Source organism: Diachasma alloeum, unplaced genomic scaffold (genome assembly GCF_001412515.2).
Source record: "Diachasma alloeum isolate Michigan unplaced genomic scaffold, Dall2.0 Dall_scaffold_00608, whole genome shotgun sequence".
Taxonomy (NCBI): Eukaryota; Metazoa; Arthropoda; class Insecta; order Hymenoptera; family Braconidae; genus Diachasma; species Diachasma alloeum.
This window is the reverse complement of record NW_021680740.1, coordinates 158,406-164,548: the sequence shown is the minus strand read 5'-3', so window position 1 is coordinate 164,548 and position 6,143 is coordinate 158,406.

The following is a 6,143-nucleotide window of genomic DNA, read 5'->3' as shown; positions in this document are numbered from 1 at the left end:
TCGCTTTCTCCACTGATAAGGCATCACATCCGCTGGAAAAAATAATACAACATTCAATAGACCATCGAGAAGACTCATTTTAAATTCATGGTGCATTTCAAAATGTTCATCGGTTTGAGGAATGAGGTGCATTGTTCCGGTCGTGTATTTAACATACAATGGGGATGAAAATAATCCAGAATTTTAATAACTCTTGAGTAAATATGGCATGTCATAAAAATAACATTCCGTAAGAAACAAGAAAATAAATTTTTTGTTGAAAAAAAAATTCCCGTCCGTTCTATTGTTGAAAAAAAAAAATTTTATTCAATTTTTTCAAGACTCCACGAACTTTTTTATGCCCCATATTCATCCCGATTTGAAGAGAAATTCTCTGAAAGTCAAATGGGAGAGTCATTGGAAGGGTGAAACGGAAGGGCAAGGGAGGCCCTCTAATTGTTTTGCTTAACTCTCCCATTTGACCCTTAAGATTGCTTTGGTCAACTCTCCCATTTCACCCGCAAGAACATTTGATGGGAACGATGGGGGGGAGGGGGAGTTTCCAGAAGGGTCAAACGGGAGAGCAAGGAAGCCCTTCAGGTTATTTTACGCAACTCTCCCATTTTACCCTTCTGCTTATTTTACCCGTCTCTCTCGTTTGGGCCTCCTGAATGTGCGACCCTTTCGACAACCCTACCATCTCACCTGTCTCTCCCATTCGACCCTTCGCTCCTATATAAACAATAAAAAATTCTGAGTTATAAAATCAAACGGGAGAGCTGATCAGAACACGCCCCTTTTGCTCTCACGTTTAACCCTCATGAATGTTCTACTCTTCTGCTAACCGTACCCGTCTCTCCCATTTGGCCCTTACGAACATTTGACGGGAGAGATGACGGAATTTATCAGAAAGGTCAAACGGAAGAGCTCATGGACAATCAGAACGCCCCTTTTGCTCTCACGTTTGACCGTCATGAATGTTCGACCCTTCCTATACCCCTGCCCGTCTCTCCCATTTGGCCCTTACCAACATTTGACGGGAGAGATGACGGAATTTATCAGAAAGGTCAAACGGAAGAGCTCATGGACAATCAGAACGCCCCTTTTGCCCTCCCGTTTGACCCTCATCGACCTTTCTGATAACCCTCCCGACTCTCCCGTTAAACCCTTCAAGACATAAGATAAAAGCGGTCATTTGAATCATCAGAAGGGTCAAACGGGAAAGTTAAAATACAATTAGAACGGCTCTCTTGCCCTTCCGTTTAGCCCTTCTGATAACCCTCTCCCGTCTCTCCCATTTGACCTTTCACCGCCAACTCTCCTACAAAAATGAAAAAAAAAATCTGAGTTCTAAGAAGGTCAAACGAGAGAGTTCATCAGAACAAACAGAACATTTCTCTTGCTCTCCCGTGTGACCCTCCTGATAACCCTCCCCCGTCCCTCCCATTTGACCTTTCACCGCCAACTGTCCTACAAAAATGAAAAAAAAAATCTGAGTTCTAAGAAGGTCAAACGAGAGAGTTCATCAGAACAAACAGAACATTTCTCTTGCTCTCCCGTGTGACCCTCCTGATAACCCTCCCCCGTCCCTCCCATTTGACCTTTCACCGCCAACTGNCAGAAAGGTCAAACGGAAGAGCTCATGGACAATCAGAACGCCCCTTTTGCTCTCACGTTTGACCGTCATGAATGTTCGACCCTTCCTATACCCCTGCCCGTCTCTCCCATTTGGCCCTTACCAACATTTGACGGGAGAGATGACGGAATTTATCAGAAAGGTCAAACGGAAGAGCTCATGGACAATCAGAACGCCCCTTTTGCTCTCACGTTTGACCGTCATGAATGTTCGACCCTTCCTATACCCCTGCCCGTCTCTCCCATTTGGCCCTTACCAACATTTGACGGGAGAGATGACGGAATTTATCAGAAAGGTCAAACGGAAGAGCTCATGGACAATCAGAACGCCCCTTTTGCTCTCACGTTTGACCGTCATGAATGTTCGACCCTTCCTATACCCCTGCCCGTCTCTCCCATTTGGCCCTTACCAACATTTGACGGGAGAGATGACGGAATTTATCAGAAAGGTCAAACGGAAGAGCTCATGGACAATCAGAACGCCCCTTTTGCCCTCCCGTTTGACCCTCATCGACCTTTCTGATAACCCTCCCGACTCTCCCGTTAAACCCTTCAAGACATAAGATAAAAGCGGTCATTTGAATCATCAGAAGGGTCAAACGGGAAAGTTAAAATACAATTAGAACGGCTCTCTTGCCCTTCCGTTTAGCCCTTCTGATAACCCTCTCCCGTCTCTCCCATTTGACCTTTCACCGCCAACTCTCCTACAAAAATGAAAAAAAAAATCTGAGTTCTAAGAAGGTCAAACGAGAGAGTTCATCAGAACAAACAGAACATTTCTCTTGCTCTCCCGTGTGACCCTCCTGATAACCCTCCCCCGTCTCTCCCATTTGACCTTTCACTCCACCCCTATAAAAACAAACCAATAGCATTGCGATAAACTCGAAGTGAAGAAAGAAAAAAATTATGCATTAAAAGGCGTCTCAATACAGTCGATAGATAATCCCCAAAAGGAAATACCGATATGACCCAACTGAGAATGCGGTAACATAGGCTCGTGTCGTTAATCCGCGGAAAGAATAAATAATAGTCGTCACAATGGATTTCAATAAAATAGAACCGGATTGTATATATTTTTCCCCTTTGTCTCGAGTCGTGTGTGGTCAGCCATGTCGCACGTGCGTGTTATAAGTTACTCTCTCTCTCTCTCTACTAAAAGGGTTGACTCATAATTCGCGTTGAATATAACGAGTGAGTTCACTCAGCTGTTCAGAGTCCGATTTTGTAACTATCGCTTGAATTCGTGTTTTTCTTTTTCCTTTCTTTTTGTTTTACCCACTTTGCGGGAAACTGCGCACTGGAGAATTTGAAACCAGTTGTACGTGTTATCATTTCATTGTTCTTGATTATTGCCAAGTCACTCGTGTTCGACGCAGCTCGCGATTATTATGCGTTATTTTTTTTCATATGAGATTGGGGAGTGAAAGGTTGAATCGTGAGGAATTGAATGGAAAGCATCGATTGAGAGGGAAATTTAGATGTTTTTTTTCATGTCTGTTGTTCACAAAATAACGAACGGTCACTCGATTCGTCTCTCCCATTTGACCTTCTTGATTACTTCGCCGGTCTCTTCCATTTGACCCTCAAAAATGTTTGACCCGTTTGATCATTTCGCGCGTCTCTCCCGTTTGACCTTCTTGATTCCCGCGTTTGTCTCTCCCATTTGACCCTTTTGATTATTTCCACTCAACCCTTGAAATTTCATGGATTCAACCGATCTTGAGAGTTAAACGGGAGGGCCAGGCGGAATAATCACAAGGTTCAAACGTTCTCAAGAGCCAAATGAAGGAGAAGAAGTGGAGTGATCACGTCGCTCGTCGCTCTCGTTTGATACTCTTGATCCCTGCGTCTGTCACTCCCATTTGACCCTTTTTATGATCTCGTTCGTCTTCCCCACTCAACCCCTGAAATTTGGGGGTCCCAAACAGGCTTGAGAGTTAAATGGAAGAGCCAGATGGAGGGTCAAACATTCTCAAGGGTCAAATGGAAGAGGCAAGGGAAGTAATCACTCCCCTTGTCTCTCCCATTTAACCCTCAAAACCGGAAAGGAATTCTGATGTTTGTTAAATGTCCAATATCTTCGAAACGAGTAGTTCTACGGTAAAATATTATAAAACCTTTTTTGTAGAGAATCAAATTTCTAACAAAAAATATTCTGCAATATTTTTCTCTAAACTCACTCCTAACTGAGATAATTCACCACTTTTTAAGATGATCACCTCGCAATAAAAATTATTTCACGAAAATGACGTCAGTCTTCACGGAAGCATCGAGGGTTGTCGACCACAAAAAAAAAATTATCCTCAATTTATAGAAGGCCCCTAGACAAAGTAAAGAAGCCAGTATGTTTTCTCAGGCCTTGGTAAGATCCCTCGGAGTCCCCTCAAGGCTTCATCTGATTTTCCACAGAGAGGCAATGAGATTCCTATCCATCTTGACGTTGTTTCGCATTTTTTTAATCGTTTATTTTTCCACCTTCGGTGATCTCTAGTATGCGCTCTTTATTCCTCGATATCGGCCTTCAGTTCACGTGGAGGAACTGGCTCAAGGCCACTACTACGTTCTCTATTCGCTAGTCGAGAGTTCGAATTTTCGAATGGAGAGTATACGGGTGAATGCCATCTCTATTTGCCTCTCACTTTCAGAAATAAAACTAAATCATTTGTTTCCACCGAGTCTTGGAATTCCTGGGGTCGAACCCATATCAGGCAATCCCATTTCCGGAACTCAAACAGCCCAGGAAAATTCTATTGAATTTTTTACTCCACGAGTTGATCATTGAAGTCATCTTCATTTTGAGCTCCAGTTTTTCGCGAATATCTCAGGATCCAAGAGAGATAGCGAAATTTTCATGAGAACCTTTTTTGGAGCTGGGAAAATTCTCTGCAAAAAAGTTAGTTACGGAAATTTCGCTATCTCCTTTAGTTTCGGAGATATTGAGCAAAAACTGAACTCCAGGCTCAATTTCAAGTTCAATGATCTCGTTCTACTAATTCTATTTTAATAAATCTTTCACGGATCAAATTAATGAAATATTTTTGCTATTAAATAATTCTGATGTATCCACGGTTTTCAACGATAATTATCCATCAAACTACGCAACACCTTCCCACAGATATCGATAATGAAACGAGATATCATGAAAAACCGATTGTAATCGAAGATTGCCTCGTCCAATGGATCGCACTAACGACCACAAAATATCTTGCATATTAATGTGATGAGTCACTCATCTTGTTCGATATTATATTCAGCAGTCCTCCCTCCCCTCCACCTCCAGCCGAGAGACACCCACACCGCAAGCGCATGACTCATTCGTTCCCGATTCTTGGAAAGCCAAGTTTTTTTAATCCGAAAATTCTCGGGGTTAATTTAATTGCGTCACATCTTGATTATCTAGACGTGATGATGCTAATGATGGAATTGAAAAAACCGAGGGACACAATTGGATTTCTTTTTATAACTCATTCGGTTAAATTTTTAAAGTGTAATTTTTACGATTTCAAATGAGAAATTAATATAAGAATTCTAAGGATATCCAAGCATCTTTTGCAGTTTGATACAGACCATTTTCAAAAAAAATCATAAACATTCAGTGCCATTCAAATTACATTTTGCCCGGAATTATAATTTTTTTAAACATTCGCTGCTCATAAATAAATAATTGAAATTGTTCAAACTTCCGGAAACCTAATTTTTTTAGGGATAAAATCCATTTCTAGTAAAATTCTGGATATTAATAAATTTGTTGCGATTCCAAACAAATGATTTTTTTTATGGAAAATTGATTGTTTATAAATTATTTTTAGAAAATGCTCATAATTTTCAAAAATTGCCCGTTTAAAATTATTTCTTCAATCTTCCCTCCAACGTAAACTTTCTAATTTTTTTCAGATGTTTAAAATGTTTTGAATATGACATATTGATATTGAAGATGAAAAAAAAAATTTCTCTTCTAAATTAAATTTACATTTTTCAAATTTTTCTATTATATTTCGAGATATGAAGTAAATATGAAATCTTAATATAGAACCTTTTCTATGAAATTCATGAGAATTTATGGAACAGAATCCGTGTAAAATGGTCGTATCTCCACTAATCTTCCAGATACTGATAAAAAAAACTGTTGAAAACGAAAGTGGTAATATTAATTTTTTCAGTGTAATTTTGTACCTCTACATACATTAATAACAATTTTCAGTATTTTTCGAATTTTCAACAATCCCATTTTGCCCCGTGAACCAAATAACGATAGCCGAGTGAAAAATTATCCCGAATTATAACATTCGGCTCGAAACTAGTGATATTGGCATTCAAAAAAATCGGGCACTTTTCAATTTCAATTAAAAAACTCAACAAAAATTTCATAAAAACTACTTTCAAACTCCGCGAAAACCTGAAACCAAAACCTCCCAAATTAATTAAAAAAAAAAAAATGAAATGATAAAAACCAAAAAATTCAGCTAATTATTTCCGCATCAATTTCCAAAATTATGTCCATCAATTAACGCATAACGCCCCCCCCCCCC